Source organism: Dermochelys coriacea, chromosome 8 (genome assembly GCF_009764565.3).
Source record: "Dermochelys coriacea isolate rDerCor1 chromosome 8, rDerCor1.pri.v4, whole genome shotgun sequence".
NCBI classification, from domain to species: domain Eukaryota; kingdom Metazoa; phylum Chordata; order Testudines; family Dermochelyidae; genus Dermochelys; species Dermochelys coriacea.
This window is the reverse complement of record NC_050075.1, coordinates 101,821,771-101,842,978: the sequence shown is the minus strand read 5'-3', so window position 1 is coordinate 101,842,978 and position 21,208 is coordinate 101,821,771. Positions and strand designations below refer to the sequence as shown.

The 21,208-nt window shown below is 40.9% G+C and overlaps 1 protein-coding gene and 1 long non-coding RNA gene across 2 annotated transcripts in view; one reads left to right on the top strand and one right to left on the bottom strand.

Annotated features, from left to right (window-relative positions):
- The window catches only part of TRABD2B (TraB domain containing 2B), a 414,240-nt gene that overhangs the window by 202,226 nt on the left and 190,806 nt on the right, over positions 1 to 21,208 (bottom strand). The window lies entirely within an intron of this gene.
- On the top strand, positions 20,465 to 21,145 carry LOC122455514. Its single transcript, XR_006273735.1, has 2 exons — positions 20,465 to 20,627; positions 20,859 to 21,145. It is a non-coding gene; the product is annotated as an uncharacterized LOC122455514 (long non-coding RNA).

Genomic DNA, 21,208 nt, shown 5'->3' with positions numbered 1-21,208 from the left:
CAAAGCACTGGGAGATCTACTAATGGAGCGTAGATAAGGTATTGACGTTGTGATCAGCAGCAGGCCCATAATCTCTAATTGCAAACCTACTGATCTGGTGTTTTTAAGCTAGTTAAAGCCCAAATTCAGATTTAATTTTTAAAATAACGGTTTTACTAAAAAGTATAATTTGATGCTGTATTTTTCCTGCCCCACAAACAGATTTCAATGAAATTATATGTTTAAATTAACCACTCCCTGATACATTTGAAATTGTCAGTACAGCATGGTGCTTTGTATCCAATGCTTGAGAAAGTAAAACTGATTATAAACAGAAAGTGGAAATGACCAGTGTAGATTCACTGTCTCAACTGAGTACACTGAAATATCTGTTTTTTTGGGTTGGTTGGTTTTTGAGCCCTTAGGGGTCACATTTCCAAGCATTTTTCTTCAGTTCTGAGAGTCAGTAATGTCTCAAACATTTTTTTTCTTCCAAATAAAAGGTGAGGTTCTCACAGAATAACATGACTCAAGGAGGTGAGGCTTTCAGGAAAAATAAACAAACAATCACAAGATTCACCATAAGAGATGGCAACATTGTGTCACTCATCTTACCCTTAGGTTGTAAGCTCTGTGGGGCAGGGACTGTCTTTTTTGTTATCTGATTGCACAGAACCTATCATGATGGGGCTGAGGGCTCTAGGGGCTACTGAAATATAAATAATCATATTTTCTCCCAGAGTTGCAATAACTTGTGGTGTTGTCAATTACACAGGGAAGGCCAAGTTTTAAAAAAGTCATTTTTCTTCCCGGCGTCACTTTAACTGGAAAAAAATTAACTCCATGTAGAGCTTAGTTTATGATAAGCATCCAGCAAATTGGCACCTGAAATTGCAAGCCCATTAGCAAGAATTTTTAATGAATCTGTAAACTCAGGAATAGTACCGAATGATTGGAGAATTGCTAATATAGTTCCTATTTTTAAGAAAGGAAAAAAAAGTGATCCGGGTAACTACAGGCCAGTTAGTTTGACATCTGTAGTATGCAAGGTCCTGGAAAAAATTTTGAAGGAGAAATTAGTTAAGGACATTGAAGTCAATGGTAAATGGGACAAAATACAACATGGTTTTACAAAAGGTAGATCGTGCCAAACCAACCTAATCTCCTTTTTTGAAAAAGTAACAGATTTTTTAGATAAAGGAAATGCAGTGGATCTCATTTACCTAGATTTCAGTAAGGCGTTTGATACCGTGCCACATGGGGAATTATTAGTTAAATTGGAGAAGATGGGGATCAATATGAACATCAAAAGGTGGATAAGGAATTGGTTAAAGGGGAGACTGCAACGGGTCCTACTGAAAGGCGAACTGTCAGGTTGGAGGGAGGTTACCAGTGGAGTTCCTCAGGGATCGGTTTTGGGACCAATCTTCTTTAATCTTTTTATTACTGACCTTGGCACAAAAAGTGGGAGTGTGCTAATAAAGTTTGCAGATGATACAAAGCTGGGAGGTATTGCCAATTCGGAGAAGGATCGGGATATTATACAGGAGGATCTGGATTACCTTGTAAACTGGAGTAATAGTAATAGGATGAAATTTAATAGTGAGAAGTGTAAGGTTATGCATTTAGGGATTAATAACAAGAATTTTAGCTATAAGTTGGGGACGCATCAATTAGAAGTAACGGAAGAGGAGAAGGACCTTGGAGTATTGGTTGATCATAGGATGACTATGAGCTGCCAATGTGATATGGCTGTGAAAAAAGCTAATGCGGTTTTGGGATGCATCAGGAGAGGCATTTCCAGTAGGGATAAGGAGGTTTTAGTACCGTTATACAAGGCACTGGTGAGACCTCACCTAGAATACTGTGTGCAGTTCTGGTCTCCCATGTTTAAAAAGGATGAATTCAAGCTGGAGCAGGTACAGAGAAGGGCTACTAGGATTATCCGAGGAATGGAAAACTTGTCTTATGAAAGGAGACTTAAGGAGCTTGGCTTGTTTAGCCTAACTAAAAGAAGGTTGAGGGGAGATATGATTGCTCTCTATAAATATATCAGAGGGATAAATACAGGAGAGGGAGAGGAATTATTTCAGCTCAGCACCAATGTGGACACAAGAACAAATGGGTATAAACTGGCCACCAGGAAGTTTAGACTTGAAATCAGACGAAGGTTTTTAACCATCAGAGGAGTGAAGTTTTGGAATAGCCTTCCAAGGGAAGCAGTGGGGGCAAAAGATCTATCTGGCTTTAAGATTCTACTCGATAAGTTTATGGAGGAGATGGTATGATGGGATAATGGGATTTTGGTAAGTAATTGATCTTTAAATATTCAGGGTAAATAGGCCAAATCCCCTGAGATGGGATATTAGATGGATGGGATCTGAGTTACTATAGAAAATTCTTTTCTGGGTATCTGGCTGGTGAATCTTGCCCATATGCTCAGGGTTTAGCTGATTGCCATATTTGGGGTCGGGAAGGAATTTTCCTCCAGGGCAGATTGGAGAGGCCCTGGAGGTTTTTCGCCTTCCTCTGTAGCATGGGGCATGGTTGACTTGAGGGAGGCTTCTCTGCTCCTTGAAGTCTTTGAAACATGATTTAAGGACTTCAATAGCTCAGACATGGGTGAGGTTTTTCATAGGAGTGGGTGGGTGAGATTCTGTGGCCTGCGCTGTGCAGGAGGTCGGACTAGATGATCAGAATGGTCCCTTCTGACCTTAGTATCTATGAATCTATGAATCTATAAATAAATCCTATGGATATCGTCCAACTTTTTTCTGCTCCATAAAAAATAAAGCTATTAATCAAGAATGTCTAAGTGTCTGTGACCCTTGAGTGCACACGTTCAGTGCAGAAGAAAATGAATAGTTAGTGTAGATAATTTACAGAGGGTAATGTGGTCTCCTTACTTTGTATTAGGGATACCTCCTGTTTGTGCTTCATAAACCTTTTATTACTGGCAGAAACATACAACACACTGACATTTATCCTTTTCTGTCAACGACAGGAAAAAAATCTAATTCTAAAGGGATGATCTCAGGTTCAGTGAAGGCTCAGATTTAAGTTTTGTAAATAAGTGATGCGAGTTGGAGTTCACACTTTAACCAAAATGGAAAAACTAACAGAAATAATCTCCATAAAATTTCACAGATTCTAAGGCCACAAGAGATCTTCTGCATAACATAGGCCATAAAACTTCCCTTAGATAGTGTATACTATTTAATCATAAATATTATCTAAACACGTATTCTGTGGATTTTGCCTGTGGGATTTAATTGTGTATAATCTAGTAATCTAGTAATTTGCACAGGCCCCAATTTTTAAATCCATCCCTATTCAGCTGAGTAGTTAAGCATGATTAAAGTGCCAGTGATGCTTTTAGTACATTGCTTAAATACGTCACTGAATAATGACCCAAGAACCCACTCCTGTGAAATGTGGGAAAAATGTGGGAAACTTTATTCACTAAAGTTGCTGTGAATTCAATGGTTCTGCTGATATGAATAAAGTTACTCACACACCTAATTGTTTGCAGTATGGGGCCATATTCTGCATATAAAAGCCTGATTCAGCAAACACTTACCTGCCTTCAGTGGTAACTGGTAACCAGCACTGTGCTCAGTAGTAAGTATTTGCAAGGACAAACTATTCGGAGTTTGTAATTCTACAGTGGTTTGATATCACAGTGAGTTCTCGATAAACAGGAAGAGAAACAATACAACAAATTCACATGTGTTGTAAGTGGCTATCTCTCCAATGATGTTGTCAGAGGCTCACCTAGTCCTATAGCAGTCAAATTAATATTCAGTTCAGAATGGCCCACCTGGGTCTTATACTCCACAGTGTAAATAAAAGAGCCTTTCGTTGACTCAAACAAAAAGGCTCAATCAGAGTTAGGCCAGGCTTCTTGAGGTAAGACAAGAGGAGACCCTTCCTATCCTATCTTTACCCAGAAGTAGACTCTCAGATGAAGCAGCCAGCCCTTTTTATCCTGCCTGCTGGGCCCTGACTGGTTTCTGCTTATTCCAGCCTTTCTAGACACTGGAGTACTGTTTCTTATTGGCTTTACCTGCAGCTGATCCTGCATGGCCTTTCTAGGCACCTTCTGCAGATCTAAAGTAGTTGCTCTTCCTCCCCCACAAAAAAGGACACCTTCTTTAAGTAGGTTATGCTGAATGCAGTGGGGCTTCCAGCAGGGGACACCTGGTACAGCTCCTCCCAAATGTTAATAGATTTTTTCTTTTTATGCCAGGGATGAATTTGGCCCGGAAATATCAAACTCATTGGAAGACTTTTAAGCCATTGTTTTTGGTATTATGTAAATAATAATAACACTACTACTTTGTAATCTCAGAGACCATAGAGCAGAGCACCCAAAAACTACTAGAGGAAAAAAGAAATCTAAAGCCAGAAATCAGCTTTTAATTAAATCAATCTGGTTGTGTAAATTGAGTCCTTTACATATTCCTTTGCATGTTCCATGTTTATATGAGAGAGAGAGAAAAAGAAACATTCCTAATGAGCTAGTGAGCTAGCAATGCTCGGGAAACTGAATTAGATTTTAATCAAATTCACCTATATGCTATTTTTCAGTTTAAAATATCAAAACACCCATTAAAAGAACACATGATGAGGCCATCAGTGGGTATAAGTAGATACAGCTCCATTAAAGTCAATCTAATTTACACCCTCTGAGAAAGTGGCACACTGTTTAAAATTGCAGAGGCAACACTTCTGGGGACTATCTGAGAACTGACCCATTGCATGGGTGCAAACAAAGGCAGAATTTGACTCAATGCCATTTGCTGCTCTATGGATATTTTGTCTCTTTGTTGGTCACTGTCAAAACCTTACCTTTAGAGGGCCAGTGTCCCTCCTTATACACACAGGTTCAACTTTTTTAACTTCAATGCAATCACACCAGGGTTAATGAGAAGAGAAGTTAGCCCAAAGGTCTTTGGAATAGATTCGAGTTCCAGTGAATATGTGCCATGGGGATTTATGACCCAGGGTTCCAGTCATATCACTGAAATATCACTTATATTTGACTATCTTTAAAACACAAACAATGCATGCTTGTGCCAGTTAGTTTATCAATACCCAGCTGACTAATCTTTGCAATGCAGACTTCGCTGAAAGTCACACTAGACAAACCAATTAGTCAGTTGAGTCTGTTACTTTGTTCAGCAATTGCATTTCCAAAAGCACTGCCTGGCAGTCTGCCTGCAACCGAGAGGGCAGTGCCAGCGATTAGGTTCCTTCATCTTAAATGGACACATTGTCACATTTCACAATTGTTCATTTCAAAGGGGGAACATTAAAACCTTCCCAAGAACCTGAAACCTTGTTTGTGCTTGCAGATTACAACAAGCATAGCTCTTCCTGGGGTTTTGGGTTGTTCCTTTGTCACAAATGTAACAGAAGAAATCTGGGAATGAGCTGGACTCTGGATTCAGAGTGTATGAATCAGCTCCTGTCAGAGCCACAAATGACCTGCACTTACAGAAAAAGATCAAAGGATGGGATCCATGAAGGGACTTGGACCTTGCAATGCTGAGCATCACAGCGCCTAACCCACCCATTAGAAAGCAGAAAATCACAGGAACGTCGTTGCGATCTCCAAAGCTGAGTTAGGTGCCTAAGCTCCCTGCACGATGAATGGGGAGAGAGGCTCCTAAGAATGTGAGCTGCAAAGATAGCCAATGGGAGATGCCGACCAGAAGGACTAAGCCTTCTCTCAGAGATGGGCACCTCAATCCAGGCTACCGGGGAGTGTCTATCTCTGTTTAGCGATCCACAAGTGGGAACCCATCACCTGAAGTCAGACGGGTTTAGGTGTTACTTGAGGGAGTGAGTTACTCCACACAAGATGGCCAGAGGATGGGAAGGTGATGAGGGTGGGGCTGTCCATCCTATAACTGTGACTAAACAATGAAAGAGTCATTGGGACAGAGAAAGAGACCAACTCTGCAGGCCAGAGGTTAAGACACTGAGATGGGAGATCCAGGATCCCGTCCCCTGCTCCAACCATTCTCCTATTATTTATCCACAGTGAAGCAGCTTCCACAGGAAAGACTGAGGGAACCTTACAGCCGAATATCCCATAGCTTAGTAGGTAGGGCACTCTCTTATGCAGGAGGAGACCTCTCTTCAAATCCTCTCCCTCTGGCACACAGCGGGGTTTGGAAACTGGGTCTCCTACCTCCCCAGTGAGTGCTCTAACCACTGAACTTAAAGTTAGAAGGTGAGCACCTCCTCCTCCTGATCCATGGCTGGTCACACCTACTGGATCAGGCCCCGCCTGTGAGTTAGGTGGCTGAATGCCTGTCTTTCCCTGGATTGGGAATTGCTGTGGGGCTTTGGTGGAGAGAGAGGAATCTGGACACCCAGAGGGGGGCCGCAGGAGTGTTCAGAGCCAGACACAGAAACAGGCTCCTAGGGAACTTTTACTCTGAAAAACATAGGCGCCAAGTGAAATTAAGCACCTATAGGGTTCAGCAGGAGTTTTGCGGAGCCAAAACTGGGACTTAAGCATAAAAAAACCTAGGGACTTGGGTGCTTACGGCTGGGGTTTAGGCACCTAAGTACTTTCATGAATCCCACCCAAAGTGACTAGTGAGTTGGGGGGCATCCAACCTGAGATGCACTAACGGGGCTGGTTTGAAGATTTTGCTAAGCACCCACCCATTGGAAATTAGGTGCTTTGAGGTTTCTTAATTTGCTCCGATCCCTCAGAAAGAGACAAACACCTAGAGGATCTCTATCAAGCGTTCTTAAAACTACAGTACCCACCTGGTGAAGTGAAGAAACAGATTTACAGAGTCAGAAGGGTATCCAGAAGTCACCTACCACAGAACAGGCCCAACAAAGAAAACAACAGAACGCCACTAGCCATCACCTTCAGCCCCCAACTAAAACCTCTCCAACGCATAATCAAGGATCTACAACCTATCCTGAAGGACGACCCATCACTCTCACAGATCTTGGGAGACAGGCCAGTCCTCGCTTACAGGCAGCCCCCACAACCTGAAGCAAATACTCACCAGCAACTACATGCCACACAACAAAAACACCAGTTCAGGAACCAAACCCTGCAACAAACCCCGGTGCCAAGTCTGTCCACATATCTATTCAAGGGACACCATCATAGGACCTAACCACATCAGCCACACCATCAGGGGCTTCTTCACCTGCACATCTACCAATGTGATATATGTCATCATGTGCCAGCAATGCCCCTCTGCCATGTACATTGGCCAAACTGGACAGTCTCTACACAAAAGAATAAATGGACACAAATCTGACATCAGGAATCAAAACATTCAAAAACCAGTAGGAGAACACTTGAACCTCTCTGATCACTCAGTAACAGACCTAAAAGTGGCAATTCTTCAACAAAAAAACTTCAAAAACAGACTCCAACATGAAACTGCAGAACTGGAATTAATTTGCAAACTGGACACCATCAAATTAGACCTGAATAAAGACTGGGAGTGGTTGGGTCATTACTAAACCTAAACCTAATTTCCCCCTACTGTTACTCACACCTCTTGTCAACTGTTTGAAATGGGCCACTCTCATTACCACTACAAAAGTTATTTTTCCTCCCTCGGTATCCTGCTGTTAATTGAATTGTCTCATTAGACTGACCTCACACTTGGTAAGGCAACTCCCATCTTTTCATGTATTTATACCTGCTCCTGTATTTTCCACTACATGCATCTGATGAAGTGGGTTCTAACCCACAAAAGCTTATGCCCAAATACATTTGTTAGTCTCTAAAATGCCACAAGGACTCCTCGTTGTTTTTGGGGAACATTAGTAGGTATGGTATGGTAATCCTCTCTGGATTTGACCTTATACAATGAATTTGCAAGCTTCTAGCATTCATCAACCCAGATCCCTGGCTGCTATCACAGTTTATCTCAGGTGGGGTTCATCAACACGGGGAGCTGTCAATGGGGTTGCATATGCCAGTAACGACTACCGATGGAAATAAGGGTTCAAAGATCAGGTGCTTGAATTAAGTGGTAGGCATTGTGTCAGTCATTGGTTAATTTAATTCTCCATTTAAACTGGAGACAAACTTAAAGGAAACAGATCCATTATATTAAAATCAACACAATCTCCAGCATTTCTTCTGAGCAATTTTGAGCTCTTTTGCTTCATCAGCTATAGAAGGTTGCCATGTCATCATCCTTAAGGGACTATGAGGCAATCTTTTTCTTTTTCCCATTCAGCAAAATCAAGTTATAAACCTAAAGCATTGCAAAAGCAGGCCCTAAATAAGAATGGCTGTAAAGGAGACCTAGAGTCATAAAAGATGATACCAGCTAAAAGCCCAACATTGAAACATCGGCCCTGACATTTCAATGTCTTTATTTTTTTTTAGATTTAATGAACACTCTGTGCTCTCAGCTCCGGCCACACATTAAAACAAGAACTGGCTGAAAACATTTTTTTGTTTCCTTATTTTATGTATTTATTTATTCAACATTTTTCTAAGATAATGACCCCCACCCTCAAAAATCCAGGTTTTCATTTGTTTTCTCCCTTTTTCCATTAAGTAGGGGAAAGGGTTTAAAATGAAAAATGTTCCAGCTCCAATTAAAACACATACACATCTGGATTAACCTCCATAAAGAAAACTCTCCTTTCCAACCCTGCCAATGTTCAGCTCTTTCCACCACCTTGAATCTCAATCACCAGCCTTGCATGGGGAAAGCAGAAGGATCCACTTTACTGCCTTGCCTGGGGCAAGAAACATTGCCAGAATTTGAATGATGGGGAAAGCAGCCATCTGGGGGCGTGTTCTAATCTCTTTCTTATGCAAATGGGAGGGGAGTGGGTGGAGCCTCACAAGTGGGTGGAGTGTTGCCTCTCCCACCCATAATGAGTTGGTGTGGAGGAGCCAAGAAAAGGGCTCATGCAAATTACATCTTCCCTGGAGCAAAGAGGGAAGCAAGGACCACACAGCTTTAGAGTCACAATCTGATTTCTGCCTCCTTCTGGAAATATGCAGTGAATGTTCACTGCCCCTTACTTGGCCTTGAGTTTAAGGTTGAAGTCCAGACATGGGCAAATAATGGAATTTTCAGTTCACTGTTAACGCCAAAAACATTTTAAAAAAATTGTTTTAGGTCAAACTGAGACTTTTTTTTTTTTAATTTGCAGCAAATTGAAAAGAAATCATTTCAGGGCAAACAAAATGTTTTATTCAATCTAAAGCAAGAGACGCAGGCAGATTTCAAAAAAGAAAAGGAGTACTTGTGGCACCTTAGAGACTAACACATTTATTTGAGCATAAGCTTTCATGAGCTACAGCTCACTTCATCGGATGCATTTTTCAAATTTCAAATATTTTTACATTTTCATCTCTTTTTATCACAAAATTAAAGGAAATTTTGAAATGAAAAGTTGTTTCAAAAAGAAAAATCTAAACATGTCAATTAAAAAAATGCCAAAATGAAACATTTGAACAGTTTTTTTTCCTAATTGGTTTTGTTTAGCTTTTGTTCTGGCTGAAACAATTTGGCAAAATCAACATGAATTCACAAAAACGTTTCGGTGTCGCAGTTTTCTGCCAAAAAAAAAAAAAGAGTTTTGGTGGAAAATTGTCTCCCAGTCCTATGAAACTACCATGGGAAATGCAAACTGTTCAGTGAGGATCATAGAATATCAGGACTTGAAGGGACCTCAGGAGGTCATCTAGTCCAACCCCCTGCTCAAAGCAGGGCCAATCCCCAATTTTTTGCCCCGGATCCCTAAATGGTCCCCTCAAGGATTGAACTCACAACCCTGGGTTTAGCAGGCCAATGCTCAAACCACTGAGCTATCCCCATCGCACGGTCAGCTAGATTCATTGATTAACATGATAGTGCAACGAGACAAGATAGAGACGGCGACTGTTGGTGGAAGGCAAAGCTTTTGAATTACACAGAGCTCTTCAGGTCTGGGGAAGGAAATCACAGTGTCTGAGCAAAAAAGAAGTTAAGCGTAAGGTAACACCGATGGTAGGAGGCCACTTGAAACAGATTCAGTCCACATAAGAGGAATGGAGTGTACTGTTTCTAAAGGGTGCTTGTGTAAAAAAGTTTGTTTCATTAAAAACTCTCAGATAAAGGTCCTGATACTGTGTAGATCCACCATCTTCTATGTAATAAAGACTAATAAAGTCATGTGAGGATGTAGGATTGGCCCCAGATATTTTTGTATAGGAGTCTGAAGGCCTCATCTTGCTCCAAAAGAAGTCAACGCCCGATGTTTGATGGTGCAGGATCAGACTCTTAGCAAGCAGACCATCTGAGTCCTGTCTGCTGCCTTCAAAGCCATCTCACTCTGCAGCAATAAGTCAGAGTAAAGAAGGCTGTCAGGAAATCAATTAGGCAGTGACATTGCAGCCCTCAGTAACAGTAGCTGAGTGCAGAAATCCTAAGGATAACTGCTTGAACACTTACATTATGAAAGGCTGGGAAAGGACAACTAAGGTGATCAATCATAATTCATACAAAAGACAACCAGACGTACAGCCCTTTTCAGGAGGGTTCAGTGTGGAAAGATAAAGTTACACCATTAGACTGTCTAAGGGAAACCTTCGGGGATCGACTGTGGAGCAACTGTTGAGTCTAGAAAGCTATGGAGAATGGATTCTGCCCCTGGAACATGTATTCTTCAAAATGCTCCCAAGTGCACATGCAACTCAATACTGACGAATGGCTATTTAATGTGGAGTTGTGACTTGTGAGCCTTAACATCCCCCGTTTCCATTGTTCCATCATTCTCTGCACATAGTGTAGAAGGTGAGAGGAGATGCTCAGATCTGATACTCTCACTGTCAAGAGTCCTATTCATTTTGCAAACTGAGGGACCGACCCTCCATGCGTGGGAGTTTTTCCTGAAGGAACCAGGCCCTGTAAAATTATTCAGTATTCAAAATACATTGTGACCTATGCATCAAAGCACAACAGCTGAAATTTATCAGACTGACTGACTGACTCATCATGAACTCTTTGCCAGTGAAGTGCAGACCAAAAAAATATTGACATCACTTTTTCTGTGAATAAATTTGGGAAATTGTGATCTATTTATAGACAAGCTGCAAAGAGGAAATGAGAAATTCATACAATTAAGTTGTGATAAATTATTCTCTCAGCTCTTCAGCTCACAGTGACAAGATTAGATGCTTGATTTCACCTCATACTTTAGACTCCTCACTATGCAGAAACTAATTATAACATGCAATGATCCACCTTCAAGGAAGCTGCTGTATTTTCACTGTGCTTGGAGAGACAAAAATACCCACACTGACAGAGTACCTTCATTGGCAATTTAAACCATGAATAAACAACGCCACACTGGGTTGTGGGAACAGCTATGCAGGAAGATGCAGTATTAGGGGACTGAGAGTCAGGACCCCTGGATTCTGTTCCCTTTGCAGTTACTGTGTAAATTTGGGTGAGTCACTTGAACTCGACAAAAAACAACAACACTTGCATACTTCAAAGAGAGGAGTTTTGTGTGGAAAAAGATAATTCAGATTAAGGGGGATTTGGATATTTCCAAATGTTCTTCCCATTCAGAACAAAATGCACAAATTTCAAAATTTTCCATGAAAGGGAATGGTGCCCTGGCTTCAAGGCAGTCTGCCTAGCTGGCTGCCCCAGAACCTAGGAGCCCTGGAGTCCCCAGCTAAGAGGCAGTGAGATGTCCCCCAGCTGCAGACCCGAGGAGCCCAACAGTGCTGGGCGGGCAAACTGGCAAGAAACCAGGAAGGTTCTAATGGAAACTGGCTGGACAGGCAGGGTTTTGAAAACTGCCTGGCAATTCTGTTGGAACTGCATTAAAATTGAACCATCTCTGTAAAACATTTAATTTCAGCTAATAGGTAAATTCCGGTTAAAAAATGTTTGTTGGAATTTTTCCAACCAGTTCTACTTTTGAGGTAAGTGGGTGAATGGGCTTGTTAAAGAGGTAGGAATACTCCTGAAAGTTGAGGCGTTCATTATGTGACTACTAGTTAAAAGAGAATTGACCACTTTTCATGTAGCAATTTGGTCCCTACACCCTGATGGCAAAGACTATGCTCAGAAATTCGGAGCGGGTTTGAAAGCAGTTGGGGACAGCAGTTTAGGTTCATCTTCTGCCTTCACAGCTGTGTCTTACACTCCCCCTGCCCTCCCAAGGAACAGGAAGTATTCCCAGTGTTGAGTGTTGAAAAGGCCAATCCCTCTCCTCTCCAATTCCTTGCCTGATTAATATTGATGTTCTGTAAACAGGCACATATGTGGCAGCAAATTGGCACATGCTGCCATTCCCCAAAACACTTCATAAATTCTTACCAAGCTGCTGCTTCTACAGCTGTGTCTTACAGGAAATACTCCAGTAAACCCTAAAGCTACAGCCTGCTTTGTGTTTGGGGAAGCATGCTAGAGATGTTAAAAGAGCCCCAGAACAAAGCAAGGTCATAGATTGTTATTGCATGAAGGCAAGTGTCTGTAGACAAATGCTATAGACAAGGAGTTCCCTCCCTGTCTTCTGGTCTGTGATCTGCTTATTAAGCTGAGTCTCGCCATTCACTATGGGCCATATATTTACCCCCCTGCATCCAAATACCAGGCTAACTTCTCCTGTCTGCTCTGCACCAAGAATTGCTATTAGAGATTCTGCATTCATTCCCTGAACGGAACTTCCACTGACGTCAATGGGAATTCCATTGAGGAATGGGTACAGAATGTGTAATGGAGATGTGTGAGTGCAGATATGGGATGTGCCATGCAGATTACAGATGTCCTCTTTATATTTGATTGAAACCTCTGCAGCCAAACTGCTTTCGCATCTCGATTTTATGTCAGGCTGCTACTATTCATCATAAAAACACAGGAGATACAGGGCCAGATTCCCAGCTGGTTTAAATCGGAAAGGTCCACTGACTTCAATAGCGCTAATGTTGATTGCACCTGCTAAGGTCTGGCCCGTATTGCTATGGGGGAGGGAGAACTGGATGGCTCGGGAGACTGATATTACAGAATAATACCTTTCACCTATGGGTCTTGGGTTCCAGTCCTCCTCAGGTTCATGGGCAAAGCTGTGCAAATAACTGATTTTTTGGTTTGCTGACAATGCTGAAAAATCGAGAAAAAAATCATTTCTGATTGACTGCAAATTAATTTTTTTTAACTTTTTACCTGATCAAAATATCAATAAAATAAAATGTCTTGAGTCAAATGAACCTTTTAAAAAGGTTTTTATTTTTAATAAAATTGAAGGAAAATATCAAACCAAAAAGTCATTTCAAACTGAAAAATCAAAATGTTTCATTTGGAAAATGCTGAAATGAAACATTTCGATTTTTTTCAGAGAATTTTCCCCTTGATCTAGCCAAATAAGTGAATTTGACACATATGCACAAAATATTTCAATTGACCTAAATCTGCATTTTTGGCTGTTAAAATAGTCAATTTTTTTCACCCAGTTCAACTGGTGGATCTGTGGGTGCAGTGGGAGGAGAGAGGAGAACTGGGAAATGCATATCATCCACTCCACCATGGTTTTAGGGAATCATCTTACTCAGAAATTAACACTAAATCAGTTACCTACCTCCTCACTGCTGGTGTTAACCTCCTTAAATAGGGGAACCCTAACTTTCAACAGGAGAATTTAGAGGACATAGTATTTCCGTAGAGAAGAGACTTTCTGGGCCTTTGCTTTAACAAGTCAGGAAGAGTCCACAAAAGAAAGTCATGATGACCCTGTAAAGAACCCTGAACTAGATTGTAACTAGCCATTCTTTATGAGATTTATTTTCTGCTGATGGAATTTGGCATAAGCCCATTTAGTTCAGTACAGCAGTGCTGATTTGCATCAGTAGAGAATGTTGCCCTGCATTTACATTTTACAGAGTAGCTGTCTGTCATTTCATTTGCCCCAAGATTTTATTCAAGAGATATAATGATCACATTTAAAGCAATGCAGTTTCAGTTTTGAATATCAAATACTTGTAACTGCTAATTTCAATGTACAGGCCTAGAATTATTCATCAAATGATTTCAAACAATGGATACATGGGAGAAAAAAATCCAAACAACGAATGTACATACAAAAAGAGTCAGAACGTTTTCAGGATAAGTTATTTGGTACCAATTATTTGGTCATCTCTGCTAACTAAATGCTACTGGATTTTAAGTGCCACAGCACCAACATTGCTGAGACCAACATTTAAGGCTGCCCTCGTTAAACCGGAGGCTTTGACTTCTCTATTCTGTTTATGTGATCTTTCCTGACCCCGTGTTTGCTTTCATTGAGCTAATTTACATTCCTGTCTGCCTGTTTTCCTATAATCACATCTCTTTGCTCTGAGCACAAGTGCTTTGGCAGAGCTCTGATCTTTCCAGGTAGAGAGATACTGAAAAGGGATCAATAACAGAAAATGAACTGTACCCCCATTAACCTACTGGCCCTTTTAACACTGAATTTTCTTTTTAAAGTTGATGTACACTGAGTTAGAACTTTGCAAGATCAGATCTATGCAAAATTGTCAAATGAAAAAAATAACCATCTGTCCATTACTGGTTGGTTGGTTTTGCCAATGATGTATTTGTCTTTAAGCTTCCCCAGAAGAACAGACCAAGATGGTTGTCCTTTCCAGCATTTTCCAGAGGGTAAAGTGTAAAAGTTGAAAAGCAACAAAAATGAGCACGGAATTATTTTCAAGCTATTTTTCATGGGAGAGCTTTGTACATGAAAATAATGAAGTTAAGACAAGGCCAATGCAAAGATATGAAGTCAAAGGGATTATTCATATGAGACAGAGATACTTGCACCAGTAAATATTACAAGTCTAGACCATTAAAAGATATGCTATATATCCTACAGGAAAATGTATTGCTGTTTCTATAGAAACATGGTTTTCAGTGTTAAGAGCATAGGAGTCTAGGAAATATAGGTCATTAGCAATGGTGGCTGCAATAACTCAAGAAACCCCTGTAATACATTTTGCCTCTTGGATATGTCAGTAGACAGACAGTTTACTTACTGTAGGGCAAAAGGTCACTTTATGTACCCAGCACAACAACTAGTGTTGATTGGAGAACCTCAAAAGGTTCAGAGATTTGGTTTCGATAAGGACCCAGAAATCTGGATGCTTATACAATGTTCACTGAACCTCGAGTTGAACTTCCAAAAACTGTACTGCAAATTGTACAAAACGAGACAAGAACAGACCCTGGCTATTATATTTTTCCACACCCAATCTTCTCAATTTAAATAACTTTTATTTGAGATGAGTGAAAACCAACAAATGAGAAAGAATAAAAGTAGAATCTCCCTGAGAGAGACAGAGCGCATTTGTGTTCTTTGTGAATGTCTGAGCTGAAATGACCACAAACTGACTGCCTTTCTCTTTAGACGGAAGAGTTTTGGGAAATGTCAAGGTACAATACCTGGTACAACTCGTACATAGCTGAATCCACTACACTGGTTGCTTCTGGTCAAGACAGAAATATCACAAGAAGAGCTATGAATATTTTTGTCCTTTCTCTGAGCATAAATGAGAACTTAACCAAAAAAAAATTAGCTAATCAACATTTTCCAAAATCTTCTCCCAGCCTTGGCTCAAGTTTTGGGGGAAATCTGGGGTGGAGGGATCTTTCCTTTCCTTTATTACAATGCTATGCAATAGAAAATGGAAAGGGCATTTCACAATTCAGTTTATCTCAAACAAAATCACTGAAATGAATGGATACAATTAAAAATTAGTTCACATGCAATTTGTATGAGTGCATGGAGGCTGGTACAAAAAACAGAGGATTCTCTCAAGCTTTTTGATTTCATAATTTAGATTGGGATTTTCAAATAAGTCTAAGGGAGTTATGCACCCACCCCCTATTGGACTGGACACCTATTAAATTAGTATTATTGCTATTATTTGTATTTCAGAAATACCTATAAGCACCTGTCGTGGATCATGACCCAATTGTGCTAGGCATTGTACAAACAGAAAGATGGTCCCTGCCTCAAAGAGTTTACAGTCTAACACCCAAATTCTGTAGGCTCCATCCAAAGTCCCAGCCATTATGCATTTCAAACTGATGGGTCCAAATCTACTCCATTTAATATCCCATGCAACTCCACTGGGACTGATTCTGATCTCACCTACACTGGTGTAACTGCACTGATATCAGTGGGGTGATTCCTGATTTACACCAGTGCAAGTGTGAGCAGAATCACTGGCAGCAACACAAGCCTTGGCAGAATCAGACCCTCGGTATTAGCAAGTAAACTTTACCAGAGAAATGCATGAATTCAAATGCCGGGTGGAAGCAACTGAAGTCACTGGGAGTTGCATTGATCCTCCTGCGTGCAACAGTAAATTAATCATTGCTGATAGAGATCTAAACAGGGCAATGAGTTTTTGCTTTAGTGTTCCATTCAGCCCCTGATTTCATTCACTACCTGTTAAGAGATGACAGATGCTTAGTAGTGTATGGCATTATCCATATGAATGTTTCTCTCCCTCTCTCACTCTCTCTGGAAGACAAATATAGACCTGAGCATTCCTGCCTCATTCAGGATTCCATGAAACCTAAGCTGATGTTGATTTAAGAATTATGCCCCAGGACTGAATAACAGGTCACTGACAGAAGGGTATAAGATAGAAATTGTAAATATCACTGGCCACACACAGGCAGTCACTAGAATATGCTTATAACTGGCTCTTGGAAATGTGCATACCTGTATGAATACATGGTACCAAAGAGAGCCCACTGCACACACCGGCATAGCGAGCCAAAAGTGCCTGACAGAAACATGTTGGATTAAGTGGCTGATCTTGTTTGGGACTTTTATGGGGGACTGCTAGGTGGTATTTCCTATTAGGAACTTTCAGAAGCTGGAAGTGTGGAAAGGCACAATTATAAGACAAAGATAAAAGACTTTAGAACGTTTGAATGGTCAGCTCAGGTTCAGTTCTAAAAATGGCAAAGGATCAGGGATTAGAGGTGCTTGTTTCCCATGAATTGGCTCCATCCCTAACAGTTATCATTTGAAAATGAGGAATCATTGCAATCCTTCCACATGGTAATGAAATGTCTCCTGTGACTGGGCATCACTGACCTCTAGTGGATGGAATCAAACTTGCTCAACCATGCTCCCTAGGTCCTATATAACTAACATCCAAGAAGGATTCTCCTTAACTCAAGTAACACGGGACTGTGCTTTTTGAAGTAGGAGGATCAAGGTTCTCTCCTTGCAACACCCATGAAGTTCCAAGTGGCCTAATGGCATGCAGTCTAATGACAACCATAAAGTGGGCACAGATTTGTTACAATACACTAGGTTTTAATACATCAGTGGGAGGCCTAGCAAAGATAAGCAAGGAGACTTGAGTCAAAACACAGGTTAATTTAAGAATCATGCTCACTTAAAATAAGAGTTGTCACCAAGCAAAATGAACAAGTAGCCATTGATGAGAAAACTGTCGAGATTTATGGGCCCCATTCTAGAGACATAAAAGAGAGTCAATCATCATTTGAAGTTTGTTATTTTTCTTTTTATTAGGAACTCCGCAAACATTCCCTCCACATTTCATTGCTAGAAATTTAAGCCCGGGGCTGTTAAAAAGTTAAAAATTAGGAGCTTCCTATGTGGGAGCAGAGTACATGATTTCTCTGTGTGACCCTAGCTACTCCAGCAGCTACTGATAATTCCCAGGGGAAGCATCAGGGGCTTGTGAAATAAACGCCTTTCTCTTCTTGTACAAATTATCCCTTTATATTCCTGAACTTCTGAACCTCTAGGCTGAACAACAACTGTGCAAGAATGAAGAAAAACGACATTGTGTTTACAACAACACACATCCCTTTTGATTATCATCGCAGGCGATGGGCAATTTCAATTTAGCAAAACCTTAGTCATAGACTCCTTACAAAACCACTCAGAACCTAGATAGAGGAAAACCTTCCTACTAAATATGAACTTGTGTCTTTAGGTCAGTAGACATTTTGAAAATCTCCCAAACACTTACTTTCATGATAGACACTATTCTCCCCGAAATTACAGTCTAATAGCCTAATAATAGTATTAGATCCTAAATAGAAATTAAGAAGACAAAATAATAATAGACACAGTATTAAACTTTCTGGGCCAGATCCTCAGCTATAGCCTGATCCTGAACCATTGCAGTCACTAAATGGTGCATTAGTGCAAATTAGTATAGGCTTTAAGGACAGAAGAGACCTTTTTGATCCTATAGTCTGACCTGTACCATCCATGCTTTACAATTATACCCAGGGGTTTTAGCAGTAAAGTCAGTAATTTGTAATTAAACTACTGGAGTCTGTCTTTTAGAAAGATATCCTGTCTAGATTATCAAGTCAAAGAAACATGGCCTGATTTACCCCTACATTGCCCCCACATTTACACCAGTAAAAGTTATATTGATGCAAAACTGGAGTAACTCAACAGTGACTCAGACTAATGGCATTGACTCAAACTAATGACATCTTCTAGACATTCGAGTGGCTGCCCTAAAGTCAATTATTTAATATTTAGGACTGGTTCTCCTCTAGCTTACACAGGTCTAAGTCAGGAGTTAGAGGAGACCTTGTTGATGTAAAAGGTTTGGCTCTCCTCTCATTTACACCAGTTTTACACTGGGGTAACGCCATTGATTTAAAAGTGTAAAACTGGTGTAAATGAGAGGAGAGCCAAACCTTTTACATCAACAAGGTCAATCTCCCTGCATCTTGGCCGGGAATTAGACTAGATGACCCTTGTGGTCCCTTCTAACTTTTTGGTTTTATGATTCTATGAAAAATGCTTAGTGGATAAAGCCAGAAGGAGGCACACGAAGATAACGTAGTGTTGACAATGGATATTTTTTTTCTCACTGAAACAAGCTTCTTCAAGAACATCTTTGCTTTTTTAATCAGGATCCCTTGACTTAAATGCAACCTCAGAAATCCCAGCAGCGTGGGATTTCCCTGCTAAATTTGCCTCCTTAAATCCCCTGCAATGTGGCTGTAGTGTATCGAGGTTGTAGGCATTCTTATAGGCTGTTGCATTCTTATACCTAGGCATCGCCAGCCACTGACCCAACCACTGGCCCATTAAAGCCCATTCATCACATGCTTATGGTCAGAACTAACCCTAAATGGATCCCGGCAACTTTGTTCCAAAGTATGTATTGCTTCTAAAATAACCCCACAAAGCAAAATTAATATTAACTAGAACAGGGACATGGCTGCTAAGTATGAGGGGCCAGATCCTAAACTGGTTTAAATCAGCATGGCTCCATTGGAGTCAATATATCCTGTGCCTCTATTCACCCTCATGTAGATGTCCCACAGCTAACGCCCCACTAGGGTGACTAGACAGCAAGTGTGAAAAATTGGGATGGAGGTGGGGAGATAATAGGAGCCTATATAAGAAAAAGACCCAAAAATTGGGACTGTCCCTATAAAATCGGGACATCTGATCACCCTACCCCCACACCACATATGTCCCAGTAAAGGGCTTATGAGAGCAACAAGAGCAGCTCCTCTGCACTACGATGAATTTGACTCTTTGGGCATTGGCTGCTGGACTCTTGGTAACGATGGAGGAATCAATGGAGGTACCTCAGGACAGAGTAAAACAAAAATGGGGGCCAGATTCTGAGATGGGGTAAATCAGCTTTGCTCTGTTGAAATCAATAGGCCCACAGCAGTTCTCATAAGCTGAGGAGCTGACTCATGCTCTTTCTAGTTAAATTAACAGGCTCTATTAAAACCTATAGGCCCAGATCCACAACTGGGCCAGTGAAGAATCGGTCCATACGTTTTGTCAGCCTTGCCTACCAACTCTAAAGGTTCCCAGCTTTAGGAAGAAGATGGCCTTGTAGAAAAGGCACCGGAGTGGAACTCGGAGCTGGGAACTACACCCTGTTCCTCTGCCACAGACCTCCTGCATTACCTGGGGGAAGTCAAGCAGGGACTGATCCAAAGCTCACTGAAGTCTTTCTGTTGACTTTGGTGGATATTGGATTAAGCCCTTAATCTCTGTAATCTCAATTCCCCATTTGTAAAATGTGGTTAATACAATTATTCTACCTCAGAGGGATCGTGCAAGCAAGGATAAATTCATCAGTAATTGCGAGGCACTGGGTCACTACTAGCATGGGGGAGTGACAAGGTATAAAAGCGCATGAAGGAGGTACAAGTAGGACCCCTGTTCCCTGTCCATCCCATGGGTGATGTATAAAAGTAAAGGGGAAGCTCTTCCAAGGGAGGTTGCTTCAGGGAAGAGCATCTCCTTTCCCTGTGTAGCTTGCTAGAAGTTGGAAAGGCTCTGCTGCCTGAAACCCAGTGTTCTGTGTAGTGACTAGATGTCTTGATAAGGATAATAAAGGTAAAAACCAAGGGTGATGTTATGGTAGGGGGTCTACCACAGACCACAGCACAGGACTTGGCAGTGATGATGGATTTCAACTACCCAGACATCTGTAGGAAAGTCATATAGCAGGGCACAGATTATACAAGAAGTTCTTGGAATGTATTGGAGATCTTTTTTTTCCCCAGAAGGTAGAGAAAGCTACTAGGAGGAGAGGCTGTTCTAGATTTGACTTTGACAAATAGGGAGTAACTGGTTTGAGAATTTGAAAGCAGAAGGAATCTTAGGTGTATGTATGGAGAGGCTGTTCCTACATGTACACATGTATGTAGGGAGAGGCTGTTCTAGATCTGACTTTGACAAATATTCGTTCTAGATTTGTTCTAGATTTGACTTTGACAAATATTTGTTTGAATATAAACAAACAACACATGTATGTAGGGAGAGGCTGTTCTAGATTTGATTTTGACAAATAGGGAGTAACTGGTTTGAGAATTTGAAAGCAGAAGGAAGCTTAGTTGAAAGTGATTATGAAATAGTACAGTTCACAATTCTGAGAAACGGTAGGAGGGAAAACAGCACAATAAAGACAATGGATTTCAAGAAGGCAGACTTTAGCAAACTCAGGGAGTTCGTACGTAAGATCCCATGGGAAGCAAGTGTAACGGGAAAAACAATTCAAGAGAGTGCAGTTTTTCAAAGAGACATTATTAAGGGAACAAGAGCAAACTATCGCAGTGCATCGGAAAGATAGGAAGTATGGCAAGAGACCACCATGGCTTAACCAGAAGATATTCAATTATCTGAATTCAAAAAAGAGTCCTACAAGAAGTGGAAACTAGGTCAAATGATGAATATAAAAAGATGA